The 23,675-nt window shown below is 49.3% G+C and overlaps 1 protein-coding gene across 9 annotated transcripts in view; it reads left to right on the plus strand.

Annotated features, from left to right (window-relative positions):
* TENM4 (teneurin transmembrane protein 4) overlaps positions 1–23,675 on the plus strand; it is a 1,425,092-nt gene that overhangs the window by 988,691 nt on the left and 412,726 nt on the right. The gene's annotated exons all lie outside the window — the stretch shown is intronic.

A 23,675-nucleotide genomic window follows, 5' to 3' on the forward strand; every position in this document is an offset into this window, starting at 1 on the left:
TGCTCCATTACCTGGGGGCACTGGTGAAGGCGGTGGAAAATTGCCTTGCTTTCAGTGGTCAGAAGGCAGAACCTCTCGCAGAGTCACATGAAATACCCCCACCCACGGATGACAGGCCAGAGACGGGTCGCTGCTCTTTTCTTCCAGATGAGGGGGTGCCTAAGAGACAGGGTTAAGGCTTACAGGCTGCCTGTGGGTGGAGCGGAGGGGCCAGAGGGCAGCGTAACCCACCCCTTACAGCCCATCCTCTGTGGCCTCAGCTGTGCCCCCCCCCCCCCCAGAACTCTGCTTACAAGCCTGCAGCCACCCTGGGCACTCGCCGTGGCGCTGCCGCACCCCAGGGTCTTCTGCTGATGGGAGGATGGCTTTCACGCAAGAGCTGTCATGTTGGAGTAACTTAAAACTCCCATCTCTCCCCCAGCTTTCCCATGATCTCATCTGCAGATCTGAGGAAGTGCTGGCTCTGGACTCTAGTCCACTCTCATCTCCGCAGCCCTGTTCCAAGGCCAGAGAGATGCTAGGGGAGAAAGAGATGACAGTTTGTTCGCGCGCCTCCTTGGTGCGGGGGAAGGAAAGGGAGCCAGGTTTCAGGCTGTTCTGCCTCTCTCTGGAGGCTTGTTTGGCAGATCTCGGAGGGACTCAGCTGAACACAGGCCTGCAGCCGGCCACCGAGTCGAGCTCTCTTTCTGCGATGCCTCGTGCTCTTGGGTCTCTGGGCAAAAAAGGTCCCCACGGAGGAGGAGGCTGGACCTTTTTTTTTTTTTTCTCAGAAGTCCAGGGAGGGGTTCTGCTGGCCCCTGCCACACCAAACATGGGAGGGGTGACGTGGGGAGGGCAAGCTGAGTGAGAACAGGAAGAACCAAGCTGCAAACCAGCGCCCCCTACTGGTTTCCAGCTGTAAACGCAGCATCCTGTGTGATTCCTGCCCAGGATTTGGGGAGCCAGGGTGTGGGGGGTGGGGAAAGGGTGGACACCAGGTCAGCGGTGAAGGCTTAGGCAGTTCGCCTCTAACAAGGATGCTCCAGTGAGTTATATGCACAACACAGTCCCAGGTTTGGGATCGTGCAGGAGTCTAGGTAAGGATACCGTCCAGTGGAGAGATGTGATCTCCAAAAAGAGTCAAGAGCAGCAGGGTTGCAAATCCTTGTTCTACCCCTGCTGCTGGAGAACGCGGGGTGTTTCCTCGGGACCCTGTGCACTGGGTTTAGGGGATGGGGACAGCAGCAGGTGATGGGCCCCAACTTGGTAGTTTCACCCTCCCTTGACAGCCCACCCTCCCTCCACCAGCCCTCTCTGTGCTGGGGAGCCATCCACACCCCCTTATCCTCCTTCCCATCTAGGCCCAAGCTCAGCCAGAAACTCTCCTCTCTCTTCCTGACTACGCACTGAATTTGATGTGTGAAGCCGGTACAGAAAAAGTGGTGTCCAACAAAGAGGCAGGCAGCCTCGGGTCCATCACTGACCTGGAATGTAGATCCTTTCTCACTATAGATGAGGACCTCAGTTTCCTCATCTGTAAAAGAAGCAGTTTTAATGAAATCAGCATTCCTGGTGTTCTGAGAATGTTAATATTTCTTAGATTGAAGGTGGGAGTGGGTAGAAGGGAGTGTTCTGTGGTCAAATAGTGTAGGAAACATTAAGTTCAAGGAATTTGAACCAGTTTCCTTACTGCGGGACTTCTCAGAACCTTTAACATGTTATTAATCATGCTGATGGATATATTCGCAAGCAGCATCCCCCAAATTGACCTGAGAATAAAGAACCCTTTATTCTTAAAAGATCCAATAAAAGCAGTGTTCCAGTGAACACTTAGGGGGAATAAATGAGCCAAATCACTTGCAGATCCTTTTAGATGTAAGATTCTATGATTTGAAGCCCTCGCATTGGAGGTGAAGGTGTACAAGAGGAAAATTATAAACATAATAGTTAATACCTGCTGCTGATTATTAGGTCCCCGAGCACAATGCCAAGTGCTTAACTGTCTGGTCTCATTTACTCATGCTATAGCTTGTTGGAGGAGTGGGCAGCCTGTGGACCTTGTCCACATGGAGGAGGGTCCTGCTAGGGTCTGGCAGCTAAGACTTAGGGAGGGTGGCAGAGACCAGGACAGCCTCTCTGCCCAGGGTAGGTTTAATCATCCCCACTGCACAGAATGAGAAGCACATAGCACAGAGAGGTTTAAGAAACCTGTATAGGTCACCTGGCTAGCACGACTTGAATTCGGGCCTGTGTAACTTTGAAATCTTTACCCTTGTAGCCCTAGTCATAGTGAATTTCCTCTGTAGCAAAGTACTCAGGCTGCTTGTTCATTGGAAGGTTCTCGCCATGGTGACAAATGATCATTTTTCCATAAAGTCATGACAGAATGAAGTGCACACCACCCACATTATTGTGTATTCCCTGAGAGCTGAATTGCAGCTGAATTAAGCCTCTGTTGGGTGATAATGACATAATCAACAAGCCTGGAGAGCTTCGGCCTTTGATGGGGGGGCCAGGGGGATGGCTTCTTGCTTCCCTGGCCACACCACGCTCACCTCCTGAACGTGCATCTCCATGCCGGGCCACAGCACTCTAGCCCTGTGCTCAGGGAAGATGGGCAGGCAGATCCAACACCTCCTCCCTTCCAGGCCTGGACTTCCAAACCCACACATCCCTTGGGTGCCCCGGCCCCTGTCCTGTTGCTCCAGGTTGGAAAATGACATTAGTGTCTTTGTTATCTGAAGATCTGAACGACACTGTCGGCCAGGTTGACCTAATTGACGTGAGTGCATGCTCAGTCCATCAGTCGTGTCTGACTCTGAGATCCCCGTGGAGCTCACCAGGCTCCTCTGTCCGTGGGATTAACCAGGCAAAGATACTGGAGTGGGTTCCGTTTTCTCCTCCAGGGGGTCTTCCTGACCCAGGGATCGAACCCACATCTTGTGCGTCTCTGGCATGGGCAGGCTTTGCTGTACTGGAGTTTAAATAATGACATGGCTCATGCTGAATGTGAATGAGCCATAGGAGTGACTCCCCTTTATCCCCCAAAGAGGTTGATAACATTCTCGTCAACCTCAGTTACAGCCAAGGACTGGGGTTCAGAGGGGAAGGGCGTGCTGCAGCCGTGTGTCTAGCTGAGCTGGAGCCCCCAGGCTCTTCGCAGGAGTCTCTGTTCTTTCGAGGCTGCCCTCCTCTTGTTCCTGGCCCCTCCTGCTCTCACTTCTTTCCCCGGTACTCTCCTCTCCTTCTCTCTCTTTCATCCTCCTGGTCCCAGTTTTCTCCTTTATCTGCGATGAGAAGTCTGATCTTACCATCAGAACAGAGCTTGACTCCACTGGACGTGTTGGCCGACGCATCTCAGTGTGGCCAGTTTTCAGGGGCAGAAGGAGGCCAAACTGAGGGCCTACCATGTGTCGAGAGAGGGCATGTGGGCCATTGCCTTCAACCCTCAAGAAACAGCATGGCATTCCCATTTCCCAGATGGGAAAACTGAGGTTCCCAGAAAGTCTACTGACTTGGCTGGAGATTGTTCAGCCAGTAATTCAGCAGGTGGGCCAAGGCTGGGTTTGAACTCAGGTCTCTCTGCTGCTATAGGCTGAACCTTCTGCCCACCTCTACTTGAATCAGCAAGTGAGGACACCAAAGCATGATCCCTAGCAACTTCCAGCCACGGGAACATTGACTGCCTCCACGCCCAGCCTCACATTAGTCAATAGTAATTGTCAACAGTATTGATAGTGGTGGAGGCTTTTGCTGAGGTCATGGTGAAGCTGCAGGCAGCTGCCATCAATAATAACTTTTATGGGGTCCATTAAAGCCAATTTCTGCCCCTGAAGGTTAATGTCAGCAGCTTTTATGTCACTGCTTAATATCCAAAATAAATACAGAATTGACTGGATAATGTAAACACAAATCTCTCCCCTCAGGGCCGTCAGGTGGAACCAGCCCTCAGGCCCCTCCTGCTGAGCTGGGCCACGGCAAGGAGGAGCTGGCGTCATGCCAGGGCACACAGTTGGCACTCCATAAATGTTTTTTTAGAAAGCAGAGGTTGCATTTGCGCTCCAACCACAGGGTCAGGTGGACGCAGTGCCTCTTTAGCAGTTTCATTCCGTGATTTGTTCTGTAGCTGTGCTGAGCTCCTTCCGTGGACCAGGCATCGTTCTAGAATCGAGAATCTTGGTAAATAGCCAAGGGGGAGGTAGAGCTCTGACAGCTTTTCCGCTCTGTCTGTCGCGGGCAGGGTGGAAAGCACGCAGTCCCGGCGTCTAGTGAGGAGCCTTGGTCCCAGGTCCTGGCCATGCCAGGACCCAGCTCGGAAACCTTGAGCACGTCACCTCACCTCCCTACCCAACAGTTCCCGCAATTTCTAAAACTGTGTGCCAGTGGCCATGTGGGGCCAGAAGAAGGGAAACGGGGAGTTAGGGTTTAGCAGATACCGACTTTCAGTTTGGGATGGTGGAATAGCTCTGGTTACACAGCAAAGTGACTGCACTTAATGCCGCCATTACCATATGCTTAAAAATGGTTGAAAGGGTTATCTGTGTTTTACCACAGTAATAAAAAGTACAAAAACAGCATGCCATCTTTCTTCCTTGAAGTGTTGCTGTGAGCCTGCACCACAGCTTTGGCAAAGCAGCTGGTCTGTGCTGGTCCTTAATGCCTGCTCGCTATTAGTGTTCATTGTGGAAAGAGCTGTGGGATGATTGTGGATGGAGCCGTTCAGTCTGCCCTGGGGGTCCGAAGGGTCTTTCCTCCATCCCACCCACACGATGCACCTGGGCTTGCAGGCCAGACGAGCAGGATTGCGCTGAAGCTGAGGGTTCTGAGATGTTCCCAGTGGAGGCAATTGCTTGAGCAGGGCTTGGAGGCATAAGGAGGTGTGGTGGGCCTGGGACATAGTGAGAATTTACTCCCAGCTCTAATCCCAGAGGCAAAGTGAGAAATTCACATGGAAAAGAAACAGTGAAACAGAATCACAGTTACCCCCCAAATTATCAAGCAACTTGGGTGTCAAAAGGGAAATTACCGGTTAACCCAATTAGGCAGCCAAATTGCTTATTGAGAGTCAGTAGATTAGGTGAGCATCTTCAGGCCGATGAGAAAGCTCATTACCAGTTTAACTCCATTTATCCTCTGCCCTCCGTGGCCCCGTGCTCATGAGACTTCATTTTAAAAATCTTGTAAGAATAGCTATCACTAACTCCCTAGAGTACTGCAGCTACTCAGCCATGACACACAAGGCTCCCTTTTCTAGGACAGGAAACTGGGTTCCTGCACTGGGGTAGAGATTACACCCCTATATTTGACTACCCTTCTACCCCATGAGCAGCCTGCACTCCATCCTAGAAAACAGAGGTGCCCAGGAATGAGGGTCTCTTACTGGACAGTTACCCACGTAACAAGGACTGCAAGCCCCCATGTTCCAAACAGGATTGAGAAGGGCCTGCAAGAGTCAAAGCATCTGGGAATCAGGGAGATAGAAGGGACATGGAGACAACTAGTCCATTGATTCTTAACTTTTTTTCCCATTTCCTAGCCAAGAAAGCTAAGATTCAGAGAGATTAGGTGACCTGCTGAAGGTTGCACAGCTAATAAACGACAAAACCAGGGTTTGAGTCCATGCCTGCCTCACACCACTGCCCGTTCGTTATCTTTCCTGACCACCATCCTCTCCTACTTGTTCTGTTTTATAGAAACAGAATACCAGGTCTCCCACATTGAGGTGGATTCTTTACCATCTGAGCCACCAGGGAAGCCCATGTTTTCATTAGCTCAATGCTGTTAATAATAATTTACATAATCTGGGAGGTGAATCTAGCTATATCCAGAACATAAACTTCCTTCTTTGTCAGTGTTCAGTTCAGTTCAGTCGCTCAGTCGTGTCCGACTCTTTGCGACCCCATGAATCGCAGCACGCCAGGCCTCCCTGTCGGAGTTCACCCAGACTCACATCCATCGAGTCAGTGATGCCATCTAGCCATCTCATCCTCTGTCATCCCCTTCTCCTCCTGCCCCCAATCCCTCCCAGCACCAGAGTCTTTTCCAATGAGTCAACTCTTTTCATGAGGTGGCCAAAGTACTGGAGTTTCAGCTTTAGCATCATTCCTTCCAAAGAAATCCCAGGGCTGATCTCCCTCAGAATGGACTGGTTGGCTCTCCTTGCAGTCCAAGGGACTCTCAAGAGTCTTCTCCAGCACCACAGTTCAAAAGCACCAATTCTTCGGCGCTCAGCCTTCTTCACAGTCCAACTCTCACATCCATACATGACCACAGGAAAAACCATAGCCTTGACTAGACGGACCTTTGTTGGCAAAGTAATGTCTCTGCTTTTCAATATGCTGTCTAGGTGGGTCATAACTTTCCTTCCAAGGAGTAAGAGTCTTTTAACTGTCAAAAATTAAATTGAATCCCTAACCTGTTAGAGCTAATCAGGGCCTAGAGATCATCATACCAGGGCGCCCTCTAATTGTGACATGCTGGAGAAAAGACATCATAGAAGTTTAAGAGAAAAATTCCAACCAGCGGGTATCAGAGAACGTTTTGTGGAAGAAGTGCTGGTCCCTGGGCTTGGAGGGCTGCCAGGGACTCTTCCAGGTAAGGAAGGGGGAAGAAAGGGCATTCTATGTGAAGGAAGGAATGCGTGTGTGCTGGTACTTAGTCGCTCAGTCATGTCTGAATCTTTGCGACCCCCACGGACTGCAGCAACCACTCCAGTATCCTTGCCTGGAGAACCTCCAAGGTCAGAGGATAAAGGGATGGGCAAGGACACATGTCTGGTGTGTCCCCTGGGGCTGGAGCATGGGGTGTGCATGGGAATATGGGGGCAGAGTGTTCTGGGGGGGGACATCTGGAGACTTGGGCCGATCACCTGTCGCTTAACAATGTTTGTTGAGCACCTACTGATTTAGGTTATTATGTTTCCAGCCTGCTCAGGACAGACAGAAGTCTGCTCATCAGTGGGGAAACTGATCAATAGATTTAAAAACTAAATGATAGTGGATGTTTCAGGATGATAAGTGTTACAGGAGAGGGAATGGGGAATGCCAGGCTGTGTGTGTGTGTGTTGGGGGGGTGGGGGTGCCATTTGCCGTTCTAAATACCTTGCCAGAGGAGGCTTCCCTGAGAGGAGGACCTGTGGGGCAGGGGAGGAAGCTGGCAATGAGATTCTCTGGAGGAAAGGCATCTGGGCGGAGGACAGGGTAGGTACCCTGGTACCAGAGGCAAGGAGGCCAGTGCGGCTAGGGTGCAGAGGAGGTCAGAGAGGGGAGGTGGGGTGGGGGCTTGCAGGTTGCCTCCGAGCGGAGTGGCAGGGTCATTCTGGAAGCACTGTGGAGCGTCAGAGCAGGAGGCTACTGTAGAAGTCCAGGAGAGAGGATGGGAGCTCAGCTCCGGTCAGGGCATGGAGGCCGTGGGGAGGGGTTGTGAGCCTGGTCAGGGGGCCCCACTGCCCTGCCCTGCCCCACCGCAGAGCTTCATAAGCAGAGAGGAAGACTGCCGTTTCCTTAAGTCCGGTGGCTGAAATGGGATCTCTGTACTCTCGGTGTGTGGAAGGCTCTCACCTGGTCCTCCTGGCCTCGAAGCTCCTTCATCCCGGCTGCAGGGTCCCTGTGCACTGGCCGGCCCCACGCCGTTCCCCACTTTCTCGCGGCCTCGGTCATCGAGCTCACCCCTTGTCCCGGCCTCACCCCGTACTCCCTGCATCCTGACTGCTTGGATCTCTGAACCTGACTGTCCGACTTCCGCTCCCAGCCTCCCCGTGCCGCCCACTGGAGGCTCTTTGCCTCATCTTTTTTTTTTTTTTTTTTTTTTCTATCTTGGCTTCAGTGTCCCTGATTCCAGCCCTTCCTTCTGCTCAGCTGCCTCAAACTGCCCTGGTCAAGTCAGCCTGGGGCCTCCTCACCACAGCACCACCTCTGATGGATTTGCTGTGATCTAGGAGCTGGTATCCGACAGACACTAATGTGGCTGTTCTTGTGAGTTCCTTGGGAGAGGACTTGAAATACACCCCAAATTCACTCCCCCTCGGTGTGCGCTGCAGCGCTCCCTGGTGGGCAGTATGTGCTAATACACGTGCATCCTGCTGATCTGGCAGGCGGGGAAAAGAGACAGGGAGATCCAAAGCTACTGTAAATTAAGATAGATTGCATTCTTGAAACTAGGTTAAGGCCCACTGTGTGTGCAGAGAGGTACAGTAAGCCAGAGTTTTGCTTTTGATTTCAGCCAACGTGACTTTCAATTCCTGTGGAAGCAATGATGTGCGCAATGACAAAGTTCCTACCAAAAGACATTTATTTGCAAAGCACTATTTCCTATTGTAAGCTCAGCTTTGTCCAAGGAGAGTGGCTCTTGGTCTGTTTCAGCTTCATATAACCCCGGATGACTTCAGGGAGGAAAGGGGGTAACCAATGCTGGGAAAAGAGCTTTCGGCCCACAGGAGCCTAGTTCAGTGCTGGGGTGTGTGGAATCCAGGGATGAATCTAGTTTCAGTTTTAGACTCTTGTCGCTGGGCCCAGGGTGACCTTGAGCAACTTACTTCTCCTCTCCGGGTGTCAGTTTCTTCACCAGCCCAAGGGAGTCATTGGACTCTCAGGCAGTAAGATAACTGGGAAGGAGAATGCGCTGTGGAGTCGGTCTCAGGATCCCAGCTCAGCCACTCAGGAACTGGATGATGTTGTGCAAGTGATTGAATCTTACTGAGCCTCAGTTGCTTCACCTGTAAAGTGGTCACGAATACCTCCTAACGCTGTAATGTGCACAAAAGACGTGTGAGCATGAAAGATGAAGGCTTCCATTTCCCACCTGTGGACCAAGCTTGACCCTGAAATCAGTGGTGCAGCTCAGCACCATCATTTAAAATAATAATCATAAATGGATGGGAGAGGAGCGGAACAGAGTACATCAAACATAGTGAAGTCAGTATTATTTTGTGAATTTTTTTTTTAGTTATACTTTACACATAGCACCTGTACTAGGTCATCATCATGTATAATGTATTTCTTACTCTGTAATTCAGTAAAAAAATAATCATAAGTTTAAAAGATGATACTTGGCACATACCAGGACCTGATGAATGTTAATTCCTTTCCTTCAAACCCCTCAGCTTGAAGATTCCATGATTCATGATGTCATGTGTGCACACATGCTAAGTCACTTCAGTTGTGTCTGACTCTTTGCGACTCATAGACTGTAGCCCACCAGGCTCTTCTGTCCATGGGATTTTCCAGGAAAGAATACTGGAGTGGGTTGCCATGCCCTCCTGCAGGGGCTCTTCCTGACCCAGGGATCAAACCCAGGTCTCCTGCATTGCAGGCAGATTCTTTACTGCTAAGCCACCTGGGAAACCCTCATGATGTCATTGTGGTTTAGTCACTCAATCATGTCCAACTCTTTGCAACCCAATGGACTGCAGGACACCGGGCTTCCTTTCCTTCACCATCTCCCAGAGTTTGCTCAAACTCATGTCCATCGAGTCGATGATGCCATTCAACCATCGTATCCTCCGTCCTTCCCTTTTCCTCCTCCCCTCAATCTTTCCCAGCATCAGGGTCTTTTCCAATGAATTGGCTCTTCACATCAGATAATATCATAGTCTTACCTGAAAACTATTGGCACAGTACTTCTAGGGCTCTCCTATGGAAAATAAGTGCGTATTGGGGCAGGGCCCCGTGATTCAGCTGAAAGAGGCTGGGCTCTGGGATCAGATGGACTTGCCCAAGGTCACATGGCTTATATAATGACAGAGCTCAAATCCCTGGTTTGTAGGAGCTGGCCCTCTCGCCCCCTCCTCCTCCAGCTTCCTCTTATGTGAATGGCTGTTGGGGTGACTGGTAAGCCCTTGGGTAGCTAGGATCAGCAGGAAAAGCACCCCAAACAGGATGAGCTGACTTAGAAGGATATAGGCGCCTAGAAGGGTCGTAATCTGGGTTCACATAACTAGCTGAATCTCTTTATCAGTGCAAAGGCGACTTCTACCGACTACTTGATTGTGTGGATATACATTAAAATAAGCTCAGAGAGGGTAAGCACCTAGAATACTGCCTGGGGCCTCGGTAGTGATATATAAGCACACAGTGTTGTTATTATCATTCCTACAGCATTTGGTGATTTACAAAGCGTTATCACATTTTGTTTAAAATTTGCAACAGCCTTTGAGGTAGATGTGTCTCATCACTGCATGGAAGTTCTCTGAGATCGTACAGCTGGAAAGTGGCAGAGAAGAGATTCAGCCGCAGGTCTCTCTGACCCCATACCCAAGTGCTGCTGTTCACAACCATAGGCACACCTCAGAGATGCTGTGGATTTGGTTCCAGACCACTGCAGTAAGATAATCCTGGGATAACGCAACTTATGCATTTTTTTTTTTTTTTTGGCTTTCCAGTGCATCTAAAAGTTATGTTTATGTTACACTGTAGCCTATTAGGTGTGCAATAGCATTATGTTGAAAAAAAATGTATATACATACCTTAAATAAAAAAACAAAAAACTTTGTAGCTAAAAAATGCTATCATCTGACAGTGCAGGATTGCTACAACCCTACCACACACAAAAAATAAATATGTCTGGGAAGGGCAATAAAATGAGGAATGCCCAAACATATGGCAGCTGGTCAGCCTGTCTTTCTGCCAAAGATAACTCCCCAGTTGCCAAGGTCAAGTGTGAAAAGACTCCAGCAGGCCTGATTTTCCTCAGACCAGTATCTCCCAGTCAGCTCCATGGGAAGGATCTCAGCCCACGCTCTCTGTTCTGGAAGAAACTTCCCTTCGGAGGAATATTCCAAACACCAAAGAGGGCTTTTCCTTCCATGACCGTTTAGCAGCCTGGCTTCCTAAATGAGTGTGAGGCTCTTTGCTTTGTAGGCTCTTTAGTGCAAACAAATCACTCTCCAGAATGTGCTTCCAAGAAGGAAATAATTGTATGGAACAAACCAGATTCAAAGTGTGTTGTCAACAAAGGGCAATTGTGCGCCGGTCCAGCTGCTGGAAGAATGGCCGAGGAGGGAAAGAGCAATCCTCATGCATGTGAAGTGGGCTGTGAAAAAGCCAAGGAAGTTCTGCAAACAGGAACCAAATGGCTAAGCATTGCAGGCAGATTCTCCGCCGACTGAGCCACCGGGAAGTCCCAAATCAGAAGTGAGCCTGGGCCAAGCAAGGCTCCTTGAGCACCTCCCTCCCTATGGCCCCACGTGGGAGGAAAAGGAGAGAAGCTGCTTAAGCCTAAAGGATTTACCCTTCCTACCTGCATCCACCGCTTGCAGCAATTTATTACCTCAGCCCTAGAGCTAGTGCTAAAAGATGCATTCTAGTTGGAGAAAATGTCGTGTCATTTTTCCCCCCACTAGATCTAGCAAGCTCTTCAAGTGTCTGCGCTGGCATTTGGCTGTTCTCCTTCACACTTAGGAAATGCGTCAGAGCTCACGACGCCATGAATACCTGACATTTCATCAATTACCACGTGGCTTTCTTTGGTCCAGGGCACCTGAACCCCCACCCTGTCTTGGAACCCTGATAGTGGACCTTCGAACTTGGAGCCCATGCCATAGGGTTTTTAAGGCTCTGTGAGTCACTGGAAGGACTCACGGTGCTCACCACATAGTGAGAGTTGTGGCTAAGATTTACTGCAGGAAAAGAGTAAACAGCAAACCAGCAAGGGGGAACAATGCACAGGGCGGAATCGGGGAACCAGACTCAAGCTTCCGGTGGTCCTCCCCTAGCAGAGTTCTTCAGGACATGCTTAGGTCCTTTAGCAGGGAGCTGTGCTCTCCACCAGGGAAGCTCAAGGGGGACCCCTGGTCACAGATTTTTATCAGGGGCTGGGTCACATAGACACCCTCTGCCTAGCATGGGCCAAAAATGCCAGACTCTCAGAAGGAAGCAGGTATTTAGCATAAACCTCATTATTTGCACAGGCTAGGCACAGTCAGCCACCCTTCTCAATTAGAGATTTTATATCGGGCAAGAATTGTTTACCAGCCAAGTTCCCAGATGCCAGCCAAGAGCCGCCCTGCAAGCAGACCTTTCTAAGGACCTCAGGCTGCTGTGTTGACTCTTCTCTGCAAGAGCCTCTGGTCCTCCCCTTCTGCTTCCTAATGAGTGACCCTGAGTGCCCACCCAGCGTATGTATACATACCTCTCGGGTCGGCTGTGTAGACTTTACTCTGTCTTTCAGGTGGTAACAGTGATTATAAACATTCTGGATAAGAAATGGCTTGATAAATAAAGCTCACTATTGGTGCTGGTGATGAAACAAGAGAAAACAAAATGATGGATCTTAGGGAAAAAGCAAACCCATTAAATAGTCTGACAGCAGGGCCACGCTGCTTGGTCTACAGCTCTGTTGGGGGGAGTAAGGGGGTTGTGACGCTGAGTGACTGCACAGGTGCTGTGGACATGTGAATCTCCTTTCAGTAGCACGTGGCAGGCAATGTGTTAGTGTTGCACGAACACTGAGGTGAAGCAGGCATGCTCTCTGGCTACTGGGGTTTTTGGTGTAGAGAAGAAAGACACATAAGCTAGGCAGTGTCCTGCAGAATGTCACCTGAGTGCCATCAGTGACCCGAGGTGGGCAGCAGGCAGAGAACCAGCAGAAGAAACCTGGCCCTGCTGATGCAGCTGAATAAGGTGATTTGTAAGACCTGTGGCTCTGAGCGCCCATTGGAGGGGCTGGGCCAGGACCACAGGAAGAACGTCCGCCACGACGGTGTCTAGAATGCCGTGCTAGAATGCAGTGCTCAAGAGTTCCAGTGGCAAAAGGCACCTTGAAGGCCGTGGGTCCAGTGTGCCTGTGTGATACAGAAAGTAGGTGAGGGGAGAAACCTTTACCTGTGGTCAGGTGTGAAAAAGTCCCAGGATCCCTCTGCTAGGGCAGGACAACACCCAAGTCCCTCCTGTGCCTTGCAGCCAGAGACGACCAGGAACTCATGTACAGTTGAACCAAGATGAGTTTGTTAATTCTCTGCCGCAGTGGAGGGCACGCACCCTGGGGGGTTCATTGCGTGTCTCAGTAAGGGGGGTCTGAAAGGAAGTACAGGATGTGGCCTTGTACTGGGTGATTTGGGGACAGGTGGGTTCAAGGAAGTGGGGAGCTTTGCTGTGGATACTGTCAGAAAGCAGGGGTGAGTCTGTGCCTGAGTATCTTAGTAAGCCATATGTATACAGAAGGCAGGAAGAATGAAGTGAGGTTACAGTTGCATTTGGAAAAGCGGCAGCGGTTACATTAGCTGGGATTAGGAAGGCTTGACTTTTTTGGTCATTTTGTGGTTTGGACCATTTTTTTGTTTTTGTCTAAGTTCAGACATCATCACAGAGTGGCCTTGCCTTTGTCTGGGCCCAGTCGAACAGTTGCTTGTCTGAAGTTGGCATGTGAAATTGTCTATATTCATAATTAGAAAGTTACTGCCTAGCTGTGAGGGCCAGGTGGTCCTGGCTGTTAAGAACTGTTTCTGTCTTCCTCATCCCAAGACCCACCGTCCCAGGATGCAGCCGGCTCTCAAGGCCCTTCAGTGGGTTGTCCCATGATAAATCTCAGCACCCAGGGAAAATAGGAATGGAAATGACTTATTTAATAAGAAGTACTATTATATTGGGCCTCCCCAGGTGGCTCAGTGGTAAAGAATCCACCTGCTAATGCAGAAAATGCAGGTTTGACCCAGAGTTGGGAAGATCCCCTGGAGGAGAAAATGGCAACCCACTCCAGTATTCTTGCCTGGAAAATCCCACAGACAGAGGAGTCTGGCAGGCTGTAGTCAATGGGATTGCAAAAGAGTCAGGCACAACTAAACAACAACTATTACATTACTTAATTACTATCAAATAATTACTTGGTAGCATTTTGTGCTCTAAATAATAAAAATTATTTATTGGATATTTATTATAAGTCAGGAAGTAGATGATCCTCTTTAAATATAGTCAGTCTTGTTTCATCCTCTTGCTATCTCGGCAGGATTGGTATTTTGGCTTTTGGTAGATAAGGAAATAGAGGCTCTGATAAGTAAAGTGACTTCCTGAGGACCATCCATCTAAGAAGTGGTGGAGAAAATTCACACACAGATCTGCACAACTCCAAAACCTGTCTTTTCTCTCTGCCACGGGGTGTCTTTGACACATAGGGATGTGTGGGCACTGACAGGGATGGTTTGCCAAGCTGCAGCTGAGACCAGTGTTGGTCCAGAGAGTATGACTGAGAGTATCGGAGAGCATCTCTGAGAGTATGACTGAGAGTATCTCTGAAACAGATCTGAAGTGTGCTCACAGACGGGGAGTTTGGGCAACCCCCGAAATGTCCCAGGTCACAGACTCCCAGACCCTGGCAGAGTGTGGTGGTCCCCAGGGGCAGGAGTCACAGCACCAGCACAGGGAGCCCATCCCGGCCTCCCCAGAGGGGAAAGGGGGGCTGAAGCTATTTTTCATTCCTGAAGAGTTGGCTGATCCATAAGAAAAAGAGCTGCCTGTTACTGATTAAGTTTGTTTTCCACCATGACAATGTCTTAATGAAACTTAGCATCTTCAGCTCAAAAACTGGGGGAAAACTTTTAGGTCAGTGATGGCTAACCTTGCCATCCTCTTCAGAGTTCAGCACTGTTTAACGGCTTGGGGACAGGCATGGCAGCAATTGGAAAACCTGTTGACATCGGTCCCTTAGCCAGAAGCATCATTCTTCTTTCAGTGGTCTATTTTGTATTGATCTAAAAACCTTTTCTCAGAACTACGTATCTCTAGGCAAGACCGTGGTTTATTTATCTATCTCAGTGTAATCAGGACCTGGCATTGGTAACAAGTCGTGCTTCCCAGGTGGTGCTAATGGTAAAGAACCTGCCTGCCAATGCAGGAGACCTATGTAAGAGATGCAGGTTCAGTCCCTGGGTTGAGAAGATCCCCTGGAGTAGGAAATGGCAACCCACTCCAGTATCCTTGCCTGGAAAATCCCACGGACAGAGGAGCCTGGTGGGCTAGAGTCCATGGTGTCCCAAAGAGACTGCAGACCAGAAAGAGCCAACAGAAGAGTGTGACTAATGCTTATTGGATGCTGTGTTAGTTTGCTGGGGTTGCTGCAAAAATTACCACAAACCGAGTGCCTTAAAACAATCGGAATGTACTGTCTCACAGTTCTAGAAGGCTAAAAGCTTAAAATCAAGATATTGATGGCCATGTTCCCTCTGAAACCTGCAGGGGAATCCTTCCCTGTCTCTTCCTGGTTTCCAGTGGGCTGCTGTCAATCACCAGCTTTCCTGGCCTGTGCGGCACACTCCAGTCTCTGCCTTCATCATCCACGGCATTGTCTGAGCGTGTCTCTGTCTTCAGTGGCCATCTTCACATCAGAGCACCGGTCATACTGAGCTAGCAGCCTATCCTACTCCAATCTGACCTCATCTTAACTACTTATATTGAATATGGCCCTATTCCACACGAGGTCCACGTTCTGAGGCTAAGGCACTGGTACTGGGGGTTAGGACGCTTTCAGTCTCTTTGGGCTGCTGTAACAAAAACACCATCCACTGCGAGGCTTAAACAGCAAGCATTTATTTCTCGCCGTTCTAGAGGCTGGAAGTCCACGATCAAAGTGTCTGCAGATTCGGTGGGGGGACCCACTCCTGCTTCTCACTGTCTTCACACGGCAGAACGGGTAGGGGAGCTCTTTGGGGGGTCTCTTTTATAAGGGGGCTCCACTTTCGAGACCTGATTACCTCTTGAAGCCCTCACCTCCTAATACCATCACCCTTGGGGGTTAGAATTTTACCATATGAATTGGAGGTAGAGGGAGCAGAAGCATTCGGTTTGTAGCAGACTTCAGCATACCTTTTTTGTTTTTAATTAATTTTTTGGGGGGTAAGGATAATTGCTTTACAGAATTTTGCTGTTTTCTGTCAAACGTCAACATGAATCAGCCATATCTTTTCAGGGGAAAACACTTCAGTCCATAAGAGATGCCTGCTAGGTTCCAGGCACCATCTCGGGCCCCACCACCCCTCAGCAGCCTGGCTCTTAAGTGAGTCTGCAGCTTCTCAGGACCCCCAGGAACCATTTTGGTCTGAATGCTATGGCAGTTGGACCTCAGGGCCCCTGAGTCCTGCTGCAGTGTCCCCTTCCTCTCCCTGGCATGCGCCACCTCATGGCCAAGGGATCGTCAGATCCGGGCACCGGGTCTTAGGGCTGCTTCTGAGTGAGTGATGGATGAGACCGTGTGGGGGACCCTGTGGCCTTGCCTGTAACGACAAGGGGCGTGAGTACGTGAGAGTACACACACGTGGCTGTGTGCAAGGACCCAACATGCAAGGCCTCCTGCTTTCCGTGTGTGGGGCTTAGGGCCATGTGTGTATGTGAGGTTCAAGTGTGAGGGATGCATACCCATGACCGTGTCAGAGTGTGGCTGCAAGACAAGGTCTGTGTTATTATACTGACGGAGGGTGGGGGAGGGGGAAATAAATGTGTGACAGTGTGGGGATCATGTGAACAAGGGTGTGTGGGTCTGGCTGTCCACGAGGGTGTGTTTGTGTGTGTGTGCCCGAGTGAGGGAACAGGTGGGGATTTCCACCAAACACCTGTTGTATTTTAGACTCAGGCAGCCAGCAGAGGTGAAGTCTTTCTTCCTATGGAAATGGGGAAGAAAGGCTTTTGGGGGGCTTTTATTCACTTTGGGAGAAAAAAAAAAGGAAAAGCAGCATCATCCAGTTAGTGGTTGTTAATTAGGAGCAGGTCCCAGGAAAGCTGCCGTGCAGCAGCTCCAATAAATCACTCATTAACTACCCGTGGCCGCCCGCCTCCGTGCCCGCTTCTCTGCAGCCGGAGCCTCGTCTGCAGCTGGGCCAGGGCCGGCCACTGTAGGCTCATCAGAATTGGGGCGGGGGTGCATACTATCCAGTCCTCCATTCTAGGACCATCCCCGGGGTATACAAGAAGACAGGGCTGAGCCTCCGTTCACTGGCTCATGAACTCAAGTGCAAGTCTCTAGCATCAAGACCTCCCCATCCCGCCCCTTCCGGCCTCATCTCCTGCCTTTCGGTGTTGATTTGTGCTCCAGCTTAAGGGCGTCGTCATAACAGCCACACACGTGCCTGACAGTGGTGTCATGAGGCATCTACCTGTGTCGCTTACAGAAGGAAGCAAGCAGTGGGTACACAGGAAATACGTCCTTGCCAGACCGGCCCCCGGCAACTTTCTCACCAAAGCAATGGTTTAAAGTATTGAACGCAGCTAAAACCACCACAGACTCTCTCATAGAGGGTGGGAAAGGGAGTAACTGCTTAGTAGGTTTTTTTTTTTTTTGGTAGCGGGGAGGGGTTGTTATAGAATAGATAATAGTAACGTGGTGCCAGTGGTAAAGAACCCACTTGCCAGCGCGGGTAGATGTGAGATGAAAGTTTGATCCTTGGGTCAGGAAGGTCACCTGGACAAAGAAATGGGAACTCACTCCTGTATCCCTGCCTGGAGAATCCCATGGACAGCGGAGCCTGGTGGGCTACAGTCCTTGGGGTCACAAAGAGTCAGACATGACTGAAGCAGCTTAGCACACATGCACTCAACATTGGGAATATATAAAATACCTCTGAGCTGTACACTTTAATATGGTTCAAATGATAAATTATATATTTTCTATAATAAAAAGCCAGCCTAGAGCACCTTATTCATCCACGCTTTCAGCACACAGTCATTGAGGGCACCTGTAGCATCATGCCCTGGGGACTCAGAAGTGTTCGGGGTTAGGGGAAGCAGACAGACACGCAGCAGATTGACGCTTCCTGTTTTAACTGCAAACTGTGCACCCTTAAGACACTGGGAGGTTGCTGTGTTTGCCCCTGCTCTGTAGTGAGCAAACTAGGAATCACAAAGGCAGGGACTTGGCCAAAGTCACAGAACTCCTAGATAGATGTGAACCCAAGTCTATCTGCTGCAAACCCATCATATTTCCAGTGTCATATGCTTCCTCTTCCTCCCAGTTTCAGGCCTGGTGCTCACCATCTAACTTAAGGACAACACAGCCAGAGGCTGGAGAGCCCGTGTGGATGGCAAGCCAGACATTGCCCAGTTCAGTTCTTCCCCCTCCTCCGTGGGTTGAGGGCCCTAGCCTCTCTCCTCCGCAGGCCCCGCGCCCCACTCCATCGTCAGCTCTGCCAGCACGCTGATCTTTCTAATCTGATTAGCTAGCTGCTCCCTGCTAGAAGTTTGTATCAGTGCCCCAACCTTCTTCCTGAGCAATAATTTCAGGAACCTGTGACTTTGGAATGACGTTCTTTATGGTTGTGTTTATTTTTGAAAACATGTAGACTCAATCCCCATCTCACAGCCTCTGCTTTTGTGCTTAGCTGAAATGTGTTGAAAGACTTAGAGATAATTACTGAATATTTTCCCCACATGTAAAAAAGATATTTGCTCTAATGAGGCCATTCTTTAACCTGGTTGGGGTGCGGTGGGGAGAGTGTTAGAATTAGAAGCCTTTGTTTGGTTCAGGAAGCTCAGGAATCCCCATTTCGGAGGCCAAGCCCCGATGTAACCCTGGAAGCATGAAGTTCAAAGACAGCGGGATGATGGACTGGTGCAAAACCGGTAAAAATATATCACCATTGCCCTTCCTTCAGACACTGGCGCATTAGCTAGGATCTGCACGTAGTTTTGGTTGGCCTCAGTGCAGAGACACTTCAGAGAGAGGACGAAAAGGTTAAATCCCTCTTCTGGAACCAAATGGAGATAAAGAACAGTCCACTGGTGTGGGGGAAAGAGGGTTATGGGGGTGGTTATTGTAGGCTATTTTCTTTTGACTCTAGATCTCATATTCTTTTCCCTAGGCTTCTTTATTCACTCATCCATTCCTGCCTTCATTCATTCATCAAATGTTCATAGAGAACTTGATATTTCCAGGTCCTGTTTCAGTGATTATAGACAGAAATGTGGGCTTCCCTGGTGGCTCAGATGGTAAAGAGTCTGCCTGCAACGTGGGAGATCTGGGTTCCATCCCTGGGTCGGGAAGATCCCCTGCAGAAGGAAATGGTGACCCACTCCAGTAGTCTTGCCTGGAAAATCCCATGAACAGAGGAGCTGGCAGGCTACAGTCCATGGGGTCACAAAGAGTCTGATGTGACTGAGCAGCTAACACTTTCACTTTCACACTTCATGATTTCTGTAGCAGTCAGATAGGTTAATTATGTCACAATAACAAGCAGCCCTAATATCTCAGTGGCTTTGCAGGGTTTATTTCTCACATCACATACTCAGCACATCGGAGGTGTCAGGGAAAAGGGTTTCTCCACAGGGTTTCTCCAGGACCCAGGCATAGGGGCTCTGCGATCTTGTAGCTGCATTGTCTGGAGCAAACAGCCTTTTTGCCTGCTTCTCACAGCCCATAGGCCTGAATTAGTCATATAGCTCCTCTTAACTGCAAGGAAGCAGGGAAGTATACACCTCCCATGTACCCAGAAAAAGAAGAGAACCAGCTTGGTAAGCACCAGGAGCCCCTATACCACCTAGCATAAGAAGGGGTGGGGTATGGACACAGTGGAATACCTGCCCTTGAGAGGTTTCCATTCAGTAGAAGGGAGGAGTAAAGAGACACAACAGCTCAGGGAAGTCAGGAGAGGGGGAAAGGAGCTGTGATGTGAAATCTGAGAGGCGGGAGATGGGGGTGCTGGCAGGCTGGCCAGGAAGTGCATGGCACATCCATGCATGCAGGTGTCGTGTGGCTGCTGAAGTGTATCAGGGTGTCTAGTGTGCCGGGTGGTCAATCTAGAGAGGCAGGGCCTTGGGCATCACCTGTCGGTGTTTGAACCTTATTCTGGGGGAGAGGGAAAGCCAGTGAAGGGTTTTAAGCAGGGATGTGAGCCACCCTCTATGTGTTTCTGGAAAGATCACCCTAGGTTCCACCTGAAGGTGGAGAGGAAGAGATGGGTGATGGCCTCCAAAGTCAGAGCAGTGGTCGTGGGGACAGAATGGAGAGGTGTTTAGGTGGAGGGACCAGTAGAATTTGGTGACTGACTAAATGTGGGCTGTGGGAGAGGAAACGGATGCAGGCCTGTATTTGATCGGAGTAGCACCGTGGATGAGTGTGGAAATGCTGGAGCACGATTGTGGAGAAAGATGAATAAGCTGAGTGGTAGACACTGTTGAGTCTGAGGTGCCTGTGAACCTCCAAATCAAGATGTCCATGATACACTTGGATGTTTGGGCCTGAAGTGTAGAGAAGAGTTCACCCGCCTCTCGGAGCATCTAAGAAATTACAGGTATAGGGGGTAACCTCAGCCAAGCAGAGCTCTTTCCTCCAGGGATCTCACCTTGCACTTCTGTGGGGACCAGAATTGTTTTTCAAATTGTGTTTCAATCTGGGTGCTTGCAAGATGGAGTCATTTCTGGCTGGTCAGCTTCCCAAGACCCAGCTCCTTAGGGTGAGAGAAGTCACTGGTCTCTGGCTTCTGCAGCTCCCATCATGGTCTCTGTTAAGTTGCTACCATTGTTCGGACAACGAGCCCCCAGAGGGCTAGCTAATGCTTATTCATCTGGCCTGGTATCCAGGTGCTTAATCAGTGTTTCTTGAACAAACAAATTAATTTACCACCAACTGTGGGGTTTCCCTGGCCACTCAAATGGTAAAGAATGTGCTTGCAATGTGGGAGACTCGGGTTTGATCCTTGAGTTGGGAAGATCCCCTGGAGAAGGGAATGGCTACCCACTCCAGTATTCTTTCCTGGAGAATTCCATGGACAGAGGAGCCTGGCATGGCGGGATCTGAGCTTTTGTAGCCCCCAGTATGGTCTCTATCAAGCTGCTATCATTGTTGAGTCGCCGAGTCCCCAGAGGGCTAACTCTTGTTCATCGGGTCTGGCACCCAGGTGCTTAATCAGTGTTGCTTGAACAAATGAATGAATTAACCACCAACCATGCAAAACTGTTGGGTCCCTGGTGGGAACATAAATAGTACTTCCATTTTCCAAAAGCCTTTAATAAATTATAACTTGCCAAATTAAAATAAACATTTAACTTCTACCAACCAAGTCTCTGGAGGATTTGACACCTTTTCATCTTCAAAGTGCTTTCAAACCAAGAGGTGGCTTCTCTCAGAGGTCCCTCTTTGAAAGTTTTAGATTGTAAACAGATAGAGAAATGTATTAACACTCAGGAGCAAAGATGCCTCAGGCCAGTTTTAGAGACAACTTTTTCCAGGAAAAAAAAGCAAATCTTTGATTTTTTTGAGTGCCTTCAGGTGTTCCAAGGGTTGCATTAAGGGCTTTCAGTATGTTATTCCCTCAATGTTTTTATGATGTAGGTGCTCTCATTCCTACTTAAGAGATAAGAAAACTGAGGCCAGAGAGACACAGTGATTGGCCCAAGGACACACAGCTGGTAAGAGGGAGAACTAAGAACCTATCTTAAGTTCTTCTAACTCCAGGACAACTGACCTTTCCTTTGCATCACTATTTCTCAACTTGGGTCTGCAAATTACCTGTAGTAGGTACACACAGGATATAGATTCTGGGTCCCCATACCAAACTTAACTGGATGAAACTCTGGAGAGAGAGGCTTGGAGTCTGTATTTTACTTTTATAAACATGAATTTTTTATTAATTTGTTTTTATAACTGAAGTACAGTTTACAATGTGGTGTTAGTTTCAGGTATACAGCAAAGTGGGGAATCTGCATTTTAAATAAACTTCCCAGGTGCTTCTTATGCACACTGAGATTTGATAACCTACATTTTATACCCGTAGTGGGAGTCTAAAACTTAGATTTTTGTCTAAAGGGATGAGCAGGGCAAAAAGGAGAAATCTAGGCCCTGTGCCTTTCACTGAGCTTGGCAGCACTGGCCTCCTGCACACTGAGTGCAGCAACATCTCCCCCAGCCCACCCCTCCATCCCCGCCCTCCCAGGCTGCACTGGCTGAGATGGGAAGCTGTCTCTGTTCCCCTGCTTTTCATGGCAAGCTTGGGTTGATGTTTTTTTTCTCTGCTCCATATGGATTTTGCAATTAACTCACTAGAAAAGTAAATCACAGGATGCCTGGAATAATAAATGCAGTGAATACTAGGTCCCAGCCAAGGAGTCTGGGACCGGTTCCAGCGCATGACGAAGGTTGCTGGGTTGGTGCAAGAAGGAGGCAGGAGGCGAGAGGCGGGCAGGTCCTCAAGGCTGCACAAAGGCAGCAGATGGAGGAGGAGGGGGGACCACTGCTGGTTGAGATCGAGCACCTTTTGTACATGTTCAACATATTGCTCAGAGTTTTACATTCTTCATTTCACCAATTCCACACAGCTCTTTTTGGTCAATATTACTGTTCCTCTTTCACAGGAAAAGACCTGAAGCTCAGAAAGATAAAGACACTTCCCAACTTCCAGCTTCTTCAGGCAGCCTTACTGCCTCCTCACTGTAATCTTTCCTTTCTCTGAGCAGCTAGAGTCAGAAGAGCTTCTAACAAGCAGGCAACCCAAGGATAGTTGGGAACAGTGAGAACTGATCTTGAGGAACCTGGCTCCTCACCTGTGAAATGGGATGTTGACTGTGGCCAGGTGGCAGGGCTGCTGTGAGTACTGAATCTGACCTCTTACATGGGAACACTTCAGACATGGCTTGGGCTTCCCTGGTGGCTTAGACAGTAAAGAATTCACCTGCCATATGGAGACCTGGGTTCAATCCCTGGGTTGGGAAGATCCCTTCGAGGACCGCATGGTAACGCACTCCAGTATTCTTGCCTGGAGAATCCCATGGACAGAGGAGCCTGGCAGGCTATAGTCCATGGGGTTGCAAAGAGTCAGACGCACAGCACACACACGGCTGGACACACAGTAGATCCTTGGAACATTATTCCCCTTGTACTTCCACATTAGTCACCTAAACCATTTCCTGTCACAGAATGAGTGGCACTTTTTTCAGAGGTGAAACACCCACTGGGTTGCTCAAGAAACAGGGATGCTCTCAAGCTAGCTCAAGGAATAGAGTTTATAGGAGGGTTATAGGTGGACTGATAAAGTAGTTGGCATGGAAATCAAGAGTAGGTGTCAAAGCATTCTGGTTTGTACTGGATTGGAGAGCTCAATGTAGGTTCTGAATAGGAGATGGAGGAAATAAGGCTTTACCTGACACCCTTGTCTGCTCAGGGCACTTGGCTGTGTTTTGGCGTCTTGTTTCTTTGAGAGGCATTTCCTGCTTCTCGTTTCAATTTCTGAGAGAAAGAATCTAATTGGCTGAACCCATCTCTACGTGTCAAGCCATAGGTCAAACGTAAGTGGGTGGAGTCAGACAGGGCAGTCACGTGATAGACACCTTGGCAACCTAGGCCTGGAAGTAAGCTGCCTGCTTGGGAAGAGGCCATGGGCGGCCAAGCACAAGGTGATCTCTTTGCCCCATAAGGCCCCTTTCTGGACTTTTCCCTCCAGAAGAAGAAAGATTTTGTCGTCTTGGTCTTTCTGTCCTCTCACGCTGGGCCTGCATGCAGTCCTCAGAAAAGGCGGGTAAAGAGGAAGAACCAAGAGTGTAAAGATGCAGAGAGGTCCTGTTTGTTCTGCTGCCTGTGGACTTTTTACAGAAATGGCCTCACTAAAGATTTGGGTGCCTGCGTCTCCATCTGAGGCAGTCCTGCTCCTGCCCACCCGCTGGTAAACGGAGTTCTTTTCTATGAAGGAACTCTGTCAGGGACTTATGCACTCCTTCCCTGTAATGTCCACATCCAAATCTGTTCAGTTTACAAGTCAAAAGATGTTTTCTCTTCTTGCTTCCAGAGCTTAA

This window comes from Bubalus bubalis, chromosome 5 (genome assembly GCF_019923935.1).
Source record: "Bubalus bubalis isolate 160015118507 breed Murrah chromosome 5, NDDB_SH_1, whole genome shotgun sequence".
Lineage (NCBI taxonomy): Eukaryota > Metazoa > Chordata > Mammalia > Artiodactyla > Bovidae > Bubalus > Bubalus bubalis.